The 19,459-nt window shown below is 44.1% G+C and overlaps 1 protein-coding gene across 4 annotated transcripts in view; it reads left to right on the forward strand.

Annotated features, from left to right (window-relative positions):
• Positions 1-19,459, forward strand: part of MCTP1 (multiple C2 and transmembrane domain containing 1) — a 395,876-nt gene that overhangs the window by 25,737 nt on the left and 350,680 nt on the right. Inside the window, exon 1 of one of the 4 annotated variants that reach the window (XM_089779319.1) lies at positions 15,870-15,997. The exons of the other annotated variants lie outside the window; for them this stretch is intronic. The gene's annotated coding sequence lies outside the window, so the exon portion shown is untranslated. Of the gene's footprint in view, positions 1-15,869; positions 15,998-19,459 lie in introns of those variants that run through there. 4 annotated transcript variants of the gene reach the window in all.

The raw sequence follows: 19,459 nt of genomic DNA on the forward strand, positions 1-19,459 counted from the left end.
ACACACAGAACCATACACAGTACCACCAGACGATGTTATAGTTACCAGTCCAGAGTGTGGGTCAATCTAGTGGCCAGCCAGATTGATCACAGAGGAGGAGCCGGGCTTTGTGGGTTGTGATCTGATGCTCTCCTGGAGTTGGTGGCAAGACGAACCCAAAGTTCAATGGCAAAGCGCCCTGCTTTTATAATCCTTCCCACTATGGATTTCATGGTGTCAGCCTGTGACTGGCTACTGTTATCGTTTGATTTTTACGTTTCCAAAACTTCTTTGAAAAGCTCATCTTGTAATCAGTTGTCTTTTGAGGGTGCTTGCTCCACTTTAGTTGTGAATCTGTCAATCTTTGACCGTGGGTATGCACTGATGGTTCTTCTGATGCTGATCTGTCTCTTCAGTCTTTCACCCATATTGCCTCCTCCTTTCTTGGCAATCTGGTTCTAATGGTGGCCTTCATGCCTTTATCTTTATAATGATACATTTCTCATTCAGAAAAACAGTCTTTCACAGAAACCTTCAAAGGTAAACATTGTTTTATATTAAGCAAATATTGTTTTATTTTAAGCAAAATGAAAACAATTCACATTGGAGGCCCGGGCCTTCAATATTTCTAATCTCATTAACATACACAACATCAAAACCCTGACTTTTTACTTACATTTCTTTGTTTTAAAGTTTAGTATATTTAACTAATGGGCTTAATTATTAAATGTATTGTATTTTAGGTTTAATAATGTAGTAAGGTAATGTAAATATAAAACTTACTTTAACACAGTGGGGGTTCCCTCTGTTTGATTTAATGTGTTAACTTGACTCGCTAAATCAAACTTTGGAAGATCAATCACAAAAGTGGTGATCTTTGGTTTAACACAGACAAGGCGATAGACAAGGAAGATGAGATATTATTGGACCAGTATCTTTGGTTGAAAAACTATAGTCTCTTGAGCTTATACACAGCTCTTCAGGTTTGGGAAAGTTACTTCCTGACAAAGCTAAATACAAGTTGAAATAGATTAATACATTGTGAAAGGCCATTCATAATGAAGTGGCCCATTTAACTCCCGTGTAGCCCTAGGATAAAAAGGGGGGCTAGTGAGTTATGAAAAGTTTTCATCCTCAGGTGGTGGTTTGTCTTATAATTTTTTCTGAGTCCATTTGAGAGCATAGTGATTTGTCTTTCTAGCTTCATCCACTTAATAGTTTTGTGGTGCAGTAGATGAAGTACAGCACATTGTGAGATGTGTAAGATTTTTGAGATTCATGGGTATGTTGTGGGAAGGGTGTTAATTATCGTGACAGATCTTCATTTGTTCTGGCAGCGTATGGAGCTGCTTTGAGTTGTTTGGCCCTGGTCCATATGGAGCTTGCTTCTGATGAGTTTGGAGAGTCTTTTAGATGGTATAAAAGATGTTAAAAGTGGTGGGGTTTTTTACATTGTAGAATACAAATATCAATTTAGGGCTTTTTAAAAAAAGATTTTTCTGTTAAGAGAAGATTCTTCCCACCTCTGATTTCAGAGTGCTTCCCCATCTCCAGTGGCCATGTACATTTTGTATCTTCCCCTTCTCTCCCCCCATTCTTGCCCCCCCACCCCCGAATCTTTCTGCAAAATAATGAAATACGGTAAATTGTTAAATCTTGTTTGTCATTCATGGTCTGAGAGCATAATGTTTAGCATTTGACTTTCAATTATTATAAATCTGTAGTTTTAAAAGATCTGTTATATAAAAACAAGTTTTTATCTCAACTTTATAAAATTGAGTTATTTACCATAATCTTGGTGTTGAAAGAGCATATACAAACATTCTTCTTTGAGTGGTGTCCCTATGGATGCTGCACTGTTGGAGACAGGTCACCCGGAGCTGCAAGTTGGAGCCTTGTAACGCAGTTTTTTCCCCCATTGGGCCATATATGCACAAGAGGCGGCTCACGATGCTTTCTCCTGAGCGTCCAACACACATGGCCTGACCCCCTCTCTTTCAATTACTCTTTAACTGCCCTTGGCTGTAGATGGAGCTTCAACATGCTCTCTGCTTACCTCAGAATTTTAACATTGTAGTGTTAGAAATTCGCGTAAATTTCCCTCATTCAATTTTACCTTATTTTTCTTCTCCTCACAGGATTTGAATGTGGCTTAGCCACTCGGGCAGCATGAACCAGGCTCCTTTCTGGTTTTCCCCGCTTACTTTTTTTCTTTAAATAGAGAACAGTGCAGACAAATCAATATGTCTGGCTCTTTAGGCTTCAAGAAATGTGGTGAGTGCTAGGAGCCCATGGCAGTATCTGATGGCCATTCCCTATGCATTTGCTGCTTGAGGGAAACCCACATCCCACAAAAGTGTGATCATTGCTGCAGCCTCATGGTGAGAGCCAGAAAGGATAGAGAGCTCTGCCTTAGAATGATATTATTCGATACGGCTATGCAGCCTGCTGAAGCACAAAACACCACCAGAGCACAGGAAGGCTCACCAAAGAAAAGAGCCGTTTCCTTGTTGCCCAGAAAATATTTGAAAAAGAGAGCTTCACCAGCACACTCTCTTTCCTCCCCAAGAGTCAGCAGGGGAGAGAGATCTGGTACCGCAGGGACCCTTGCTATGAAAACAGTGGGCAGAGCTCTCACTAGCACCGATGCTGGTGCGTGCTTCCTCAGTGCCAACAGAAGCCCAGGGGATCTCTATGCTTGTGGTGCTGCATAAGAACCAGGCACTGCAAAAAGATGCAACACATTGAAATAAAACAGTATCCGCTTCAGTGCTGTTACACTCAGCTTCAGCTGCACTGCCACTAGATACAGATCTGCAGTGGGTGTGGGCAACAGCAAGGAGGCCACACTCAGCTCTTGTCAGCCAGGGCAAACATCATCACTCATGCCCTGCCTCTACAGGTTTATCATCTGCAGTATCTCCAGCCCACAGTTCTCCTTGCCTAATTAAAACTCCGGTGCATGCTCAGCAGAATCTTTTACCTCATGATGACTAGGTAAGTGCATTCTCATTGCAGCACGCATCAGTGATGGGGTCACAGTCAGACCTCATCAACCCCCCGGTACCCACACTGGGCTTATCTCCCTCCACCTTTCCCACCTCAGGGGGCACCCTGGGAACATGGGGACTCATGCAGACAGTGGTCCTCGACTCACTCTACACCAGCAAAAAAGACCTTTGCCTCCAACCTGATCCCTTCCCCTGCCCAAAGACACAGAGAAGGACCAACAGATGACAGGGATCCAGATTTTCATGCACCAGGCATGTCTCCAACAAATAACTCTTCATCACTGCCAAATGATGCAGTCATACCATCTAACACGTGCCCAATGGACAATCTTAAACAACTTCAGGACTTATTCAAAAGTGGCAGCAAGCCCAACAAGTTCAGTTCAGAAGTACAAGAAAAATAGCACCACTTGTCAAAGAATTTAAACCTCACATTGCAAGGAAAAATTGCCTTGCCCATAAATTACTCAATTTATGGAGACATCAGATGAACTATGGCGAAACCCTGCATACATTCAACCTACCTGTAAAAGGGTAGACAGGAAGTATTCCTCTTCTCTTTCCTTTCCCCCTCCCCACCCCGAAAGACATGGAATTTTTATAACAAACTCCTTGGTTGTAGAGTTGGCCCAGCATAGATCTAAACTACCCACAATATAAGATGGGTAATCAAGACAATGACCACAAGAAGTTACTCTTCTACTCTGCAACTGAGAATTGCAAAATACTCTGCCCTTTTGGCAAATCATGATTTTCATAATCTATTCAAAGCTGGGGGAACTCATTGAACACCTTCCTGAATCAGAGAACTATCCTGAAGGTGATAGTCCATGAGGGTCACATGCACTGCCCTACAAATGGTGTTGGATGTTGCTGGTACTGCAGCAAGGGCAATGGCCCTAGCAGTGGTCATACAAAGGGCATCCTGGGTACAGGACTCAGGTGTTCCCCATGAACTTCAAACAAAGGTGGAGGACCTTCCCTTGGACAAGCAAATTATTTGCAGCTAAAACAGAGGAGGTAGTGCACAGAAGAACACAAGAACAGCCATGCTGGGTCAGAAAAATAGTCCATCCAGCCCAGTATCCTGTCTGATGACAGTGGCCAATACCAGGTGTCCCAGAGGGAGGGATGAGGCATTGTTCCACATCCATCTGCTGGAGCTCAGAGTAGTAAGAAATGCCTGTGCAGATTTCACACCCAGAATTGCCAGTTGCAAAGTTTGGATCCTCAGACAGTATTTCCACAAGATTTTACATAAACAGGCAAGGCAGTGCCTGCTCTTGCTTTCTATGTGCAGAGGCCATCTGCTTGTGGAATTGGTGTGTCCACATTCAAGTTACACTTGTTGCATCATATCTACTTGGAGCCGGCAACACCACTGGGGACTCTTTGAGCCCCAACTCTTCTGCAGACCATAAATGGGAGCTGCTTTGGGAAGTCACAAACTCAATTTTCTCCCAATGGGGTTGGCCACCCATAGACCTCTTTGCTTCTCCCCAGAATACCAAATGCCCCCAATTGTGCTCCTAAGCAGGACTTGGCAAAGGCTCCCCAAGTGATGTGCACCTAATTCAATGGAGGGCCCTTCTTCTCCTTCTCCTTCTCCTTCTCTTCTCCTCCCCTCCCCCCCCCCACTTATTCCCAGAGTCCTACACAAGATCTGCACAGACAGGGCTCGTGTCATTGTAATAGCTTGCCAAACCTGGCTTCCATACCTGCACAGACTATAGCTATCAATTCAACCTCCCTATCCATTGCCATGCCGGCATGACCTTCTCTCCAGAATAGCGGGATGGTGCCGTATCCCCAGCCTCATGCTCTTCATCTTCAAGCGTGGTTCCTATCTGGTTCAGGGACGTAGAAGCCTGATGTTTTCAAGAAGTGAAGGATATTCTTCTCCCTAGCAAGAGATCTTCCACACACAAGACTTTACCTACAAAAATGGGCATGTTTCTCTCAATGGTGCCAGAGGTTGCTGATAGACTCTTTCATGTCTCCACTGAACATTGTTCGAGCTCACACTACAGCTCAAGACATCTGGACTCTGACTTTCTTCTCTGAGTCCACCTTCTGCAAGAACCGCTTTCTGCACCCCTGCGGATGGACTTTGCATATTTGCTCATTCTGAGACACACTGGTTCCTTAGAGATCTCCGGAATATATACCCACCTCATAAGACTCCACCTCCCTCATGAGACTTAAAACTTGTTTTGGATTGCTTGACCAGCCCGCCCCACCTACTTCAAATCTTTGGCCACCATTGCACCACCCTTCCTCTTTATGAAGGTGTGTTTCCTACTAGCCATTACTTCTCTGAGGTAAGTCTGTGAGCTTGGGGCCCTTATGGCAGAGCCCCCTTACACTATCTTTATGAAAGATAGTCACATTAAGACCTCATCACCCAGTCTTTTTGCCAAAGTCTGTACAGCATTCCACATGAATGAGCCCATTGTATTACCTACCTTTTTCCCAAAGCCCCCCCAAGGGACATAATGCTGCATGCTCTAGATATGACAAGTGTTGGCCTTCTTAGAACAAGAGCCTTTCATAAATCTCAATGAGTTTTTATTTCTATTTCTGAACACTCAAGAGGTATACCTATTACATCCCAGCAGATCTCGAGGTAGATCTCAACCTGCAGTGTCAGGAGTAGGGTCTTACTCTGGCCGATAGGCCCTTACAGCTCCCACCACTTCTCTACTTGTGCTACAGTGGCCTCCATAGCCTTATTGAACAATGTCTGCCTGAGATGTTTATTGAGCTGCCCTGTGGTCATCAGACCGTACTTTTGCCAAACATTGTGATACTACCGCAACTTGCATCTGGTTCAGTAGGGGCCACTGCAGTTTTTTTTCCACCACCACCAAACAATGGTTAACTCCTGCAAGTCAAATACTGCTCTATAGTTACCAACAATGGAGCACCCCTGGGGACATCACTCAAAGAAAAGGGAGTTACACACTTCATACAGTAATTAATGTTCTTTGAGGCATGTATCCCTGTGCGTGCTCCATGACTCTCACTTCCTCGCCTCTGTTCTGAGTCTTCCTCTGATGTAGACTAGGAACTGAAAGGGAGGGGTTGGGCAGCACATAGCAGGTGTGTCACGAATCATGGGTAGTGTGAATGGTTGGCATGAGTGAATTAATAGTAAATGAGTTGGAGAGACCATAATAGGGTCTGTCTGTGCCCCGGTGGATTATGGACTTTATCACTCTGAGGAGAGAGACTCTGTGCTAAGGAAGCAAAACTGCACAAAAGGAGGCAGAGTTCCCAAATAAGAGGAGTCCTCAAGGGAGGAACCTGACCAAGGCCATTCCATTGCTTATAGCTCATGGCTAGGTCAGAACTGGGTGTTGTAAACAGGATGGTCCAAGATTGGTTGTAAGCACATCTGCAGGTGGTGTGATCAATGGATGTCACCCCACCTGAAATGTCTCTCGCTGAGAGGATAAATATACCTCAACTTGCCACACGAGTTGGAGTCCATCAATTCAGCATATTGGGGTGACGTGCACATCACTCTTGCCTCAATCAAAGTAACCAACATTATCTGCGGTTTGGCCAGCCCCAGGGGGTGAGTGGTGTGTGTGTGTGTGTGTGTGTGTGTGTGTGTGTGTGTGTGTGTGTGTGTGAATGTGCCTGTGAGAGTGTGTATCAAAACTAGGTTAAGAATTAGACAAACTATTAAGTTTGAAAATTGCTTTTGAACTGCTTCTAAATTGCTTGCAATAAAGTTTGTTGAAGGCATATTTTGTCTGCTGCGGATTCATCATTCCGTGTCACCCCGGTACATGGGACTGTTGTCAGACTGATCACCCGTGCAACAGCATCCTTTTGTGACAGGCACTCTAGTGGGAGTGCCGTGAGCTGCCTCCTGCGCATGTGCGACCCAATGGAGTAAAATGCTTTGTACAGCTCCAATATGCAGCTCTGGGCAACCTGTTACCAGCAATGGAGCACCCACATGGGCACCCATCTCAAAACAGTCATCACTGCACAAAGTGAGTAACTCCCTTTTTTCTAAAGTAGGTGCCTCAAATTAGTGTCTCATCCAATTTAGATACCTAAAGAGGTCTGATTCTCCCCCTCTTCCCCCAAAAGTGCTCAGCACCCAGCAATTTCCACTGATCGCAGTGGGAGCTGCAGGATGCTCAGTACTCACGAAAATCACCCACCTATTTACATGCCTCAATATAGGTGTAGGAAATAAATGTAAGCACCCATTTATAAATCTTGACCACTGTGTGTGTATAGTCTTTTTTTATTAAAAATTAATTGAGATTCTCTAGAAAAACAAGTGACTGGATGCAAAGCTGCTTTTCTGCAATCTTTGGGTTTAACCCAAACAACATCTTTGTTCCCTGGTGCTGACCAGTGAAAGCAGAGACATTTTACTGTGGATTTAACTATTCAGACTAAATATATTCCAGTCAGAGAAGATGTCAGTTGCTTTTTAAGCATCCATAGGACAACCAGGTTGTAAAGAATAGTTAGCATAGATTTGTCAAGGACAAAATCATGGCAAACCAGCCTAAAATTCTTCTGAGATAATTCTGTCTTGGTGAATAGGAAAAAAACAGTAGATTTGATACATCTTGACTTTTTTTTTTTAAAGTAAAGTTTTTGACCGTCCCATTACATTTTCATAAACTAACGGAGTGTGAGAGAAATAGTTATCAGTGGTCTGCTGTGAAATTGTGAAACCCCCCACATTTCCCAGGAGTTAGTCTGAGGTTCAGTAATGTTCAATATTTCAATTGATTGGAAAATGGAGTGGAAAATATGCTTATAAAATTGGCAGATATTCAGAGGTTGGGAGGTAATGCAGACACTTGGGAGAACAGGGCTACAATTCAGTTAACTCTTTTGCAAGTTGGAGAACTTGTGTAAAATCAACACAATGAAATTCAATAAAAGCAAATGCAAAGTACTCCACTTAGGAGAGAATAATCACTCCTCATTTCACAATTGGGCATTTAACCAAATAAATGCCCATACTGCTGAAATAGATGTGGAGGTTATGGAGGCTCTCAAATAGCCTTCTTTACAAGTTGGCAATACAATGCATTTGCATTCTCATAGAATTATGGCATATGTTAACAGAAGCATCACGTGTAAGTTGCATAAAATAGTTGTCCTTCTCTGCTCCAGCTGGGGCTTCATCTGTGCTATGCACAATTCTGGGTATCACATGCCAAGAAGAATGAGCGCTCAGAGGAGATCCCCACAAATAATAAAACATTTAGAAAACCTGACCTATGAGACTCTTATTCTTAAAAAAAAAAAAAAAAAAAAAAAAAAGTTTCGTTTTGAGATGATGACACAAGAGGCCTGGTAATAGTTAAGGGCCGGTTATAAAGAAAACTGTGATTATTCTCCATGTGCCCTGAAGGTACAACTAGAAGTAATCTGCACTAAGACAGACTTAGATACTAGATAATTTTTCTGAACTATAAAGGTAGTTAAGCCCTGGAACAGGCTTTCAGAAGAGCTTGTTAGGGAATGATGAGGTGTATATGGTCCTGCTTAAAGTCCCTTCCGGTCCTATATTTCTTTCCTTGTTTCTTTTGACATTAAGGTTAAGCCACTTGGTTAAGATTCATAATTATATAAGTTCATGAGACAAAAAAATGTGTGCATTTGAAAGAACAGCAATTGGTTTCTGGCATCTCCTAACAGAAAGCTATATCCTGATGATAACCACCTTCAGAACTCCTGCCCTAGAACGGTCTTGTGGGCCCCCTAGCTATAACCAGGTTCTAATAAGGAGTATGTTCATATGATCTTCCATTGCTGACTGATAGATCCAATTAGCTTCATTAATACTGGACCTACACTTTATTTTGTGTTTTTTTTTTATATTTGTGTGTGTGCGCGCGCACACCCCTGCTCTGTAAAGTCCACTCCAATGCATCTGAAGTGGCTCTTACTCATGAAAGCTTGTGCCCTAATAAATTCATTAATCTCGACACTTCTCGTTTTTGCAGCTACTGACTGACAGGGTTACCCTTGAGACAAAGCTGACTGCTAGAAGAAAATTTTTAAAGGGATGTGTGCCCAGTAGTACATATGAGGTGTTTCACTGAGACTTTTCTTCCTCCCAGACTACATGCTTCATACATAACTCCCATTCATCTTAGATAGGTGTAGCTTTTTATTTCCTTTCACATGACCTTTTGTGCTGCTGTTCAGGGTTTTACTTAGACCTCCTTCCAATGTGAAGAAGAATATCTATATTCTTACTATAGGGAGGCTGAACATAATCTTTTTACCGCTTCCAAGTTCATTATTCTGTGTAAGAGCTATCTGGATTCCCTTGGAAAGTGTTGTCTTAGACATGTCAGTTTCAGTAAAATCACTGCATTTTCAAAAACAGTAGAAATGTTTTTTGTGATGCTGCCAGGCCAAATGCCAGTTCTTGCCAAGGCTGCAGGCATTCGGTAAGAACTGACAGCATTGTAGCTAGAGACCAGACCAGGTTACCTGTAGGTAAGTGTTTCTCAAAATAGATATTCTCAATGCACACAGCAACAGGCAATTATTTCATAATCTCACTTATATCTACACCCGTATTACAAAGTTAGTTTAAGGTTTGTGAAATAAAAATTCTCTCACTCAGGAGAGACACATTAGAGTATGAAATACTTACTTATTTGCCGCAAGCGGTGTTTATCATCTGCCAAACAGCAGAAGACTCATAAATACCAGATAAACGGTTTTGGAACATCAGAGGACAAAAGACTCTGTTTGCCCCCTTCCATCCATGAAGAGGAGACATGCATGTGAATGTCTCCTCATTTTGAACTCTGAGGGAAGGGAATAAAAGTCCCTGACAAGAAGAAACTGCATCTTTCTGGCTGTTAGTCTGTGGCTCTTCAGAGTTCAAAGCTGATACTAGAGATCCCTACGGGTGACCTCTTAGTTCTACCCTGGAGATACAGGCAGTCCCCGACTTAGGCGGATCTGACTTACGTCGGATCCGCACTTACGAACGGGGCTTTTCTCGCCCCGGAGCTCGCGGGCGGCGGGACCGCCCAGAGCGCAGCGGTCCCGCCACCGTGTCCTCTGGGGTGAGAGAAGCTGCTCCGGGTCTCCCTGGTGTGCTGGGGGGGGACTCCCCAGCACAGCAGGGAGACCCGAGCAAAGCCGCACAGGTGGCGGGACCCCGCTGCCCGTGTGGCTTTGCTCCTTTGCCCCGGAGCAAAGCCGCACAGGCGGCGGGGTCCCCTGCCTCTGCGGCTTTGCTCCTGTCTCCTGCCGCCTGTGCGGCTTTGCTCGGGTCTCCCTGCTGTGCTGGGGGGGAGGGGGGGAGTCCCCCCCAGCATAGCAGGGAGATCTGAGCAAAGCCGCAGAGGCGGGGGACCCTGCCGCCTGTGCGGCTTTGCTCAGGTCTCCGTTCTGTGCTGGGGGGGATTCCCCTCTGTGCCTCTGCTCCGGTCTCCCTGGTCTGCTGGGGGAGAGGAGGCGCAGCTAGTGCGCACCCCCCCCCAGCAGACCAGGCTTTTGTTGTGGGACACCTGGGGTAGAGCAGCTGGGGTGCTGCCGGGTTGGTCCTGCGGGGACCTACCCGGCAGTGCCCCAGCTGTTCTGTCCCAGGAGTCCAGATTCAGCCGCTGTTGAAACTGATCAGCGGCTGATTCCAGGAAGCCGGGGGCAGAGCAACTCTGCCTAGGGCTTCCTGTAGTCAGCCTCTGACCAGTTTCAGCAGCGGCTGAATCTGGAGCCAGTTCCGACTTACATACAAATTCAACTTAAGAACAAACCTATAGTCCCTATCTTGTACGTAACCCAGGGACTGCCTGTACTTTGAATTGACTGTTAACTAGAACTTTGTCACTCTAGAATTTAGATAACTAGTATGCTTTGTGTTAACCTGTAAGTTAGTCTAACTTTTCCTGATTAAACTAGTTAAAGGTTTATTATTACAGGATTGCCTTCAGCATAAAATCTATGTCAATAGATCTTGGTTAGGTTACCAGTCTCTCATGGGATTGGAAGCAACTTGAATATTGTATAACTTTTTTTTTTTTTTTGTTGAGTGACCATTTTTCACACTCCAGTCTGTTTGGGTGGCAAGCTAGATGAGTCTGAAGGAACTATATGTGTGACTCCCTGGTTAGACTGTTTATTTAGGAAGTCACATTTGCTATTGGCTTAGTGAATCTAATTATAGACACACTACCAGTTTGGGGTGTCCATCCTGTTTTTGACAACATGCCCTAAGGTAGGCACCAGTTGTGAACCACTCTAGACAGAATGACACTTTAATTGCCTGATGATATTGAATATAGTCTCTAAGCAGTTGCTGAGGGATTTGATTAAGGGATTCTGGGACTACGGTGGAGGGGCAGTTCACGAGCTCCTAAAAGTGCTCCCTCCCAGTGACAAGCAATGGCTTCATTGTTTTTCAAGAGCTGGGTACCATCCTTTGATCTTGGGATTAATTCCATATGGCTTTTTTTTTTTTTTTTGGTCCGTAAACCGCTTTAGTGGCATGAAGAAACTTCTCGTATCATTGACATCTGCGAGATGCTGGCGCTTTTGTGCCTTCTCAGTCCGCCATTGATTTTTTTCAGAGTCCTTGTTTTGCATTGGACTTCTGCCTTGGCCTTGGAATGTGCTTTTCTCTTCATTGTGCAGTTGAAGTCACTTTGCCAGGCCCTGAAGGCTTCCCTTTTTACCTCACTGGTAAGAGTCCTACCTTACCTGTGATAGGTTTTATAGGGTTCATCTTGTTTTAGCTCTCATGCTAAATTCATTTTTGGTTTAAAAATTGAGTTGCCAATCTGCAAATTTTCTCCCTTCAGAGAATAAGCGTATGTATAATATTTCCTTTTGCTTGTTGATGTGAAATAAAGGAAATGATAGGAACACTTCATGGAGGTGAAGGAGAAAGAGGTGATCTTGAAACTGTTGACCCACATATACGATACTTGAGTCTAATCCATTTTTGAAAAGCAATTAAAGTATTTAGGGACCTGACTTTCCGTGCCTGTGTCCAGTGGAAAATTGTATCAGTTTATATAAAAAACTTCATAGAGGATGAGAGCAGAAAGGGGTTGTTCTTATGATATAACGTGGAAATGCCTTAAATTAAAATGGTTTTCAGTTAGATTGTTGCTCTGTTTCAAAAGAGTAGGCAAAGTTGGTACTGCGTACTTTGTGTTCTTTTTGAGGCATAAGGATGACAATTAAGACCAATTTAGCTAGCTAGCATTTATAGTATTGCTAGTTGTCAAAATGATACTCTTTTTTTACTAATATTTGAGATGAATCATAAACAATGACTTGCTGGCTATGGAAAATAGAATTCATTCTAGAAGAAGGTGAATATGAAGGAGAATAGAGCCTCACTTTTTTAAATGTGAAATTGGATTGCAAAGAAAAACACCTTTGGAGAGGAGGTTTCATCAGCTGATGCAACAGATACTGGAGTTATTTGCTTTCCAGAATGAGTAAGTTGATTTCCTTCTGTAATGAGCATGGAGATCCACAAATAAACAGATGGAATTTTCAGAGTTTGGAAAGAATTTAGCTTTTTATCATTTGTGTTCTGGAAGTGTTTGTGGTCTCTTCAAACAGCTCTCTGTGATCAGCTCTTTGCTTTCCAAATGCGCATATATTGCAAGTGAATGAATAGTAGAAAAGAAAAGATAAGGTTTTTAGGTGTTATATTTGCAGAACACACAATCCACTATCTATGCCAGTCCTATAGAACTCTGCTACAGATCGATCATTATGTATAGTGTAACCACTCCTGCTTCAGGGAGCTTTTCTGAGTACTGAGGTACACCAATCACTACTAGATATTTGGTCATACGCTCTGTGAACCATGAGCTTGGTGGCAAACACTATAGATGTTCCAGGTACTAGGTGGCATAGGATCTGCTCTTGGTGTGAATTTCCGTTAATGCTCACAAATTCTCTGCAAGTAATGGAGCACTCCTTGAATTTGGGTTGCCAGAAAATAAGATGCACTTACCTTAATGACAATTACTTTAATAGTTAGAACAAACCTCAACCAGAAAGTTCCTAATCCAGATCCTGTGGGCAGTCCAAAGATATAGAAGTGACTGTACCTCATGGTGCTCCTTACGCCTAGAACCACAGATACTCAGTGCAGGCACCCCTATCTTGGTGGCTTTACTGGCCAGCAAATATCCTTACCAGAGTTCAATTATTTTGTCTGATCTTGCTGGAGCCTCTCTACATCTTGCTCCTGCTGTTAATGCAGGTGATTATTTTAGGAAAATGCTACTTAGAGTCCACTTACTACTGCTGTTGTAAGTTGTTTGCCAACTAGCAACAGGCTGCTTCCTTGCTCTGTTCTCAGCTTTGTCCCTGTTCTCAGGCTTCCTGGTATTATATCTAGTTACCTACTAGTCCTCTGCCTCTGGCATGCTGCTATTGCTCACACAACCTTTGCCCATATAAGTTTAGGATTTGTGGCTACTTGCACAGGTTAAACTTATTTAGCCCAGCATCCTTGAGACCTGACAGATGCCGAACAAGGGAATTTGGACCATGAGAGGTCAATGTTGCATAGCATTACCAACACTTCTAACATCCAAGCAAGCAGTGGAAGTCACTTCTTTTAGGGGAAAATTAGAGCTAAATAACACAGAATACTGAGAACTAGGACTGGTGGCTGTAAACAAACCTTATGGAACCACAGGAAACGTAATAAGTGAACATTTGGCTAACTAAAATCATGTTGGACCACAGATGTTGCCAGACCAGAGTGTGCTGGATTAGAGAGGTTCCACCTGCTGTTGCTTGTGATGATGTAATCAACCAGAGGTGGCTTAGGAATTTTCTGATCCAACAGCAGTGTGATGTAGTGGGGATTTTGTCCACTATTGTAGTGCACTGTTAACTCTGTTTTTGTATTCACTGTTGGCTGCTTTGTGCTAAATGTGATTCCTACTGTCCTGTGCTACTCTGTAGTGACTCAGTGTGGGTGGTGTCCAGCAAGAGATGGGATCTCTGGATGAGAACTACTGAGGGAAGGCATGTCAGAATGGCCTGGGCCATTCCCTAACATCTGAACTAGGTGGAGGATTCAGTCAGCTGACACCTTGGGCTTGGAAAAGGGAACAAAGAGAGGTGAGGCTGACATGAGGCAATGGACTAGGGCCTGGGGGTATGAGTCAGTCTCTGCTGGTTTAGGATGAGAGAAGAGGCTTGGAGCAGGAATGGGGGAGGGGGAGAACAGGGTCCCTGTACTTTGAGAGAAATGGCACTGAGTGCTCCTGGTTCCTGTTAATAACAAGCCTGTGCTCTGCTGTGTCCCTGCGAATCAGTAAACCTTCTGTTCTACCTGCTGGCTGAATCACATCTGGCTGTAGATGGGGGTGCAGGGCCTGGTGACTCCCCAACTCCCCATGAAAGGCATTTTCCCCTTTTTGCTACTAGTTGTGCTGCAAATAGCAGAGGTAGATGTCTATAGTTAGGCCCTACCAAATTCCTTGTTCATTTTGGTCAATTTTATTATTATTATTATTTATTGTAAATTGAATGATTTCAGCTACTTAATGTTTAAATTTCATGTGGTATAATTGTAGGGGTGTGGATTCCTTACAATTGTGTGTGTGTGTGTGTGTGTGTGTGTGTGTGTGTGTGTGTGTGTGTGTGTGTGAAGTACAGTATTGTTGTTACTTTCCCACTGCTACTGGTGGCAATGCAGCCTTCAGAGTCTATCTGCTGGATGGTGGTGGTTGCTGGCTAGGGTCCCAGCTCTGAAGGTGCTGTCACCAAGCAGCAGAGAAGAAGTAAGGATGGCAGGGTCTGGGCCCTCAGTCGGCAGCCACCTCTTTGGCTGCTTAGTTCTGAAAGCAGCAATGCAGAAGTAAGAGTAGCATAACATGGAATGGTTTTACCATGCTTGCTTCTGCACTGCTGCTGGTAGGGTGCTGCCTTCAGAGCTAGCTGCCTGACAGCAGCTCTGTAGTCAGTGCAGAAGTAAGAGTAGCAATACTCCCCCGTCTTGTGACCACCTTCCGGGTCAGGAACCCAATTTGAGAAATGCTAGTCTCTCGCCCTGAGATGTGTGCTTTTACCCTCATAATACCAGACTTCATGGTCCATGATGTGAGATGAATTTGGTATGGCACTATCTATAGTCGAAAGCTTAGGAACCAAAGAATGTTCCTGTTCCTCTCTCCAAGCTAGTAAGTAGTTGTCCAGCCTACATAATCTATTAAACTGCAGAGGCAGGAGCTCATGGGCCATCACTGTACTTCAGGATGAATACTGGAGGCAGTTGCTGAAGTCTGGTAATATGGAGTCCAGCAGTGGGGAGCAAGTTCTAGGGAGGCTAATAGGAAGGAAGAAATCTGGGAAGTTGAGAGCAGGTGTGCAGAGGAGGTGCTTAGCCAGGGCAACGTGCATTTAGCATTTGAATTTTCAACCTAGATTTGTGTGCGCACATCTGTTTGGCTCACACCCTGAATTAATCAGGGGAGTTCAAAAGCCAAATACCTTGTACTTTGATTTTGGAGGATTTTAATTTTCGAGGGTGATTCTCTGTTCTGACTTAGCTGCCACAAAGGGTCAGCAATAGCCAGTTGTTAGTGGTGTTATGTTGATTTGTTTATAATGTAATGTAATGTAATTGTTGTAAATAGGATGTAGGTAATGTGCACACTTAAAGGAGCGGTTGATGCCATCAGGAAGTAAAAACAAAATGGAGTTTATGGACAGTCAGTTAAACTTTTCCCACCTTGAGTGTCTGCACTCAGTACCAAAATTGCACTAGGCACACAAGATCCTTTGCACCCAGCCCGGAATTGTGCACACCACCCTACACAAATTTACAGTTTACCTGCCAAAGGTTCTACCAGGAAAAAAATCCCTGCACCCAGGTGTGGTGGTCAGTGTTCCGGTCTGTGTCTGTGAGGGCAGCACAGCGCCGCAGAGGGATCATTCACAACTGTGGAGGGTTCCCACACCATGCTGTGGTGAAGGCTCAGCACTGGTGATCTGGGATACACCAAGCAGAGGTATTCGATCTCTACCTGCCTCGCACCATCACATCGTCACCATCCCTGAAACACTCCGTTGTGGTGAAGGCCCAACGAGAATCATCCCAGAACTGCGAGGGATCACTTGTGGTTCCTCCCTAAGGGCTAACCTGAGCCCAAAGGTAGAAGGTTGCAAGCAGCATTACCACCATTGGCAACACAGACTGTTGTAATGTACAAATAACCTACCTCTATTGGGGTCTTTCTGTCTTCCTTCTCTTCTGTTTTGGGGTGGGGGTTGGATTTGTTAGTTGCTGTTTTTTGTTCTTGTTCATGCACTTGTCAAACTAAATTCTACGATAGTATTAGAATTAGAACTCTAATCTGGACTCCAAGCATGTGTTTGGTGTGGTTTTTTTTTTTGGGGGGGGGGGGGAGAAATCACAAGTGATCAGATATGGTGTCAAGGGCCTCCCTTCTGGTAACCCCTTTCAGGAGTCTGACATCTTGTTAACTACCAAGTTAAACCTCATTTCAAAGCTACATATAAAAAACCCAAAAGTGATATAGCATGCTATTACTGGAAAAAAATTGCTTACTTCTTCCTTTTACCTTTTGCCCTCACCCGGCACCCTAGGGAGCTGCCTGGTTTCAAACCAAGGACGGTCAGTGCTGACCCCGCTGCTTCTAGCTACTGGACTCCAGGGCACCAATTCCCACCACCATCCTTCTACCTGGCCTTGCAAAACTCCATCCTGCCAGTTTTTCTCAGTGTTTTAGCACCGGGCCACCCACCGGGTCACTGACAATGGACTAGGGGTGTTGCCAGACTAGAGAAGTCTGGATTAGGGAGGTTCAATCTCTATATAGAGTGATAGAAACAAATCATTGTGTGAAGTGTTAGTTTATAGCACTAGTGCTTTTTATGTAGCTTGTTGTAAAACTAGGCAAATAACTAGATGAGTTGATGTCCCCCCTGGAAGATCCCTGTGTACATGTACCACTGGTTGAAAACCACTTTTCTTGGGAATACCTTCCACATAAGAGAATTCCACAAGTAATAGAGAAGTGGTGGACTAGTCCTGTGCTACTCTCCTGCACAGCTCCTGAGATAAGAGGTTTTCTGGAGAATAGCCTGGCCTGTTGCTATTTGTTGCTGCTATTTAATAGCATTATGCTATATGCACTGACCTGGAGAAATGAACTGATAGCTGTGTATGCATTTATGAGCTAGATCATTATGTCTGCGTCTGAGACATCAGGGATCTTACCCTTGTTCTTATTCCCAATAAACACTGTTCCACGGTGCTTTGTATTGGGAGCTTTTATGTACTGTATCCTGACTAGGTCTTGGATTCCTTAGAGCACACCATATGTTATGCCTTTTGAAATTATTCTCAGGATGTTTTGAGTTTAAAAACAAAAGGCCAAATTGTACCATCTTTTCTCAGCAGAGGATTAATTGTGAGGGTAATGACCAGTAGCTTGTTTTTTCACGTGTGCTTTAAAAAAGAAAAATCTTTAAGCAGAATTTAACGGGAGATGTATAAAGAAGCCGAATACTAATTGCTGATTTGGCTTTATATTCAGATTTTGAAACTAATTATACTTTCATATTTTTAATGAAGAATAAAGAAGCTTTTAAAAAGCACTTTGGGATTTTAGTGGCTGCAGAACTTATCTGTCTTCTAGGATGCTCCATTTAAAGTGTAACTTGAGATTTTAAGTGACTAGAGTTTGCTGTTTTGGTTAGTCTCTGGTGAATAGTTCTGGAAACCAGCTAGCTCAGTCTTTGAACATAGCTTTTAATTTCTGGTCTTCTGTTGATGATGTGCATAGGGTTCTGAGAGTTCATCTTCTAGTCTCTCATTTCTTACGTGATAAGATTCTTTCAGGAGGGACAGTGTACAGGAGCAACTGAAAAATTGGACTATTACGCAGGACCGTCTGTTTGTTGGCATGAATAGCAGTATGAAATCTATTCCCATCCATGGGCAGTGGGTCAGCCCACAGCTTGGAGAGGCAAGACCCACCCACCAAACACATGTCCTTCCCTCCACCAATCTGTGGCCTGCTGGCCCCTGCCCAGCCTCTTCCGCAGTGTGGTTGCAGGCTCTTGCCCCAGGTTAGTGCCCCTCCAACCTCTCCCCAGACCCGGAGTTCCAGAGAGTCAGCAGGTGGCATGAACCCAACCTCCCCCAGCCCTAGAGCTCAGAGGTGGCTAACAGGAATGGTACAGGGGTGGCGCTGTGCCTCACACCTCTGAGCAGCAAGGCCCTCCCTGAGGCTGAGCCACCAGCCCCAGAAATGGACAGCTAGAGTGGCCCAAGCACTGGGATGACAGGCAGCACAGCTCCCAACTTGCCTGTCTGGTATCTCAACAGCAGGCTGGGGAGTGGGTCTGGTGGACTTGGGTGAAGCATGGGTGAGGCCAGGTGAGGCAGTTTGGGAAGGCAATGCCTTTCCCTTTCTAGGATACCTGCTGCCAATGTGCTCCTTCCTTTTTACCCAGTAAAACAATCTTTCTAGGTAGCATATCTACATTTTTTCCCATCCAGACAAAAAATTCTGGATTCTGCTAGACCAGTGATGGGCAACCTGTGGTCCAGCTGGGTTCTATGTGTGGCCTGCAAGACATTTTGTTTACTGTTGCCCATGCAGATGATTGTCACATTCTACTGGCTTCCAGCCACATCGGGGAAGGAACTACCAGTATTACTTAAACAAAGGCACGTGAGGTGGGGTGGGTGTGTGTGTGTGTGTGTGTGTGTGTGTGTGTGTGTGTGTGTGCGCTGATTGCACACAACATTGACTGAGTGTTGTGTGCTCCCTCTGGGTCCAGTCAAAGTGCTACTAGGGTTAAATTGGCACACCCAGAACTTTCTAGGTATGGCAAAACTACCCTATCATGGGCAGTTGGCAAAACTACCCTATCGTGGGCAGCCATCTTGATTATGAAAATCTTGCAACCCACTAGGATGGATCGCCACTCATGGAAAACTGTACCTTGTGTGATCTAGCTGAACACTTCAGATGAGTCTGCTGTGCAAGAGAGTAACCAGATAAATCAGAACCTATATTCAAGCCTGCAACTATTAAGTACAGTATGAGTATTTTCTTTTGTTCTAGGCAGAAAGTCCCTTTACTCTTGGACCATATAGAAGTCTTTTTTCATGAACTTGAAGTGGGCTGTGCACCTTTGGATTCTCTCTTCATACTTACAGGGGGGTATGTATAACCTCTGCTGTGGAATTCCATGAAGCAATTGCAGTTGCAAGTGTCTGATACAATTGGTTGTAGAAGCCATGCTAACTGGTGAAGTTAGGCAATAGAGCAATAGCATTATTTCTTGCACCAACTCAGTGGAGGATAAATGAGTAAAAGCCCAGCTTTTTATATGAAGGAGCATTCCACCTCATGCTGTACATAAGAATGAATAGGAATCTGGGTGACAGCTCACTTTCTCCTGTTGCATGTATTATTCCCATGTTAAGAATTGTC

This window comes from Pelodiscus sinensis, chromosome 6, assembly GCF_052426305.1.
Source record: "Pelodiscus sinensis isolate ZL-2025 chromosome 6, ASM5242630v1, whole genome shotgun sequence".
Classification (NCBI taxonomy): Eukaryota; Metazoa; Chordata; order Testudines; family Trionychidae; genus Pelodiscus; species Pelodiscus sinensis.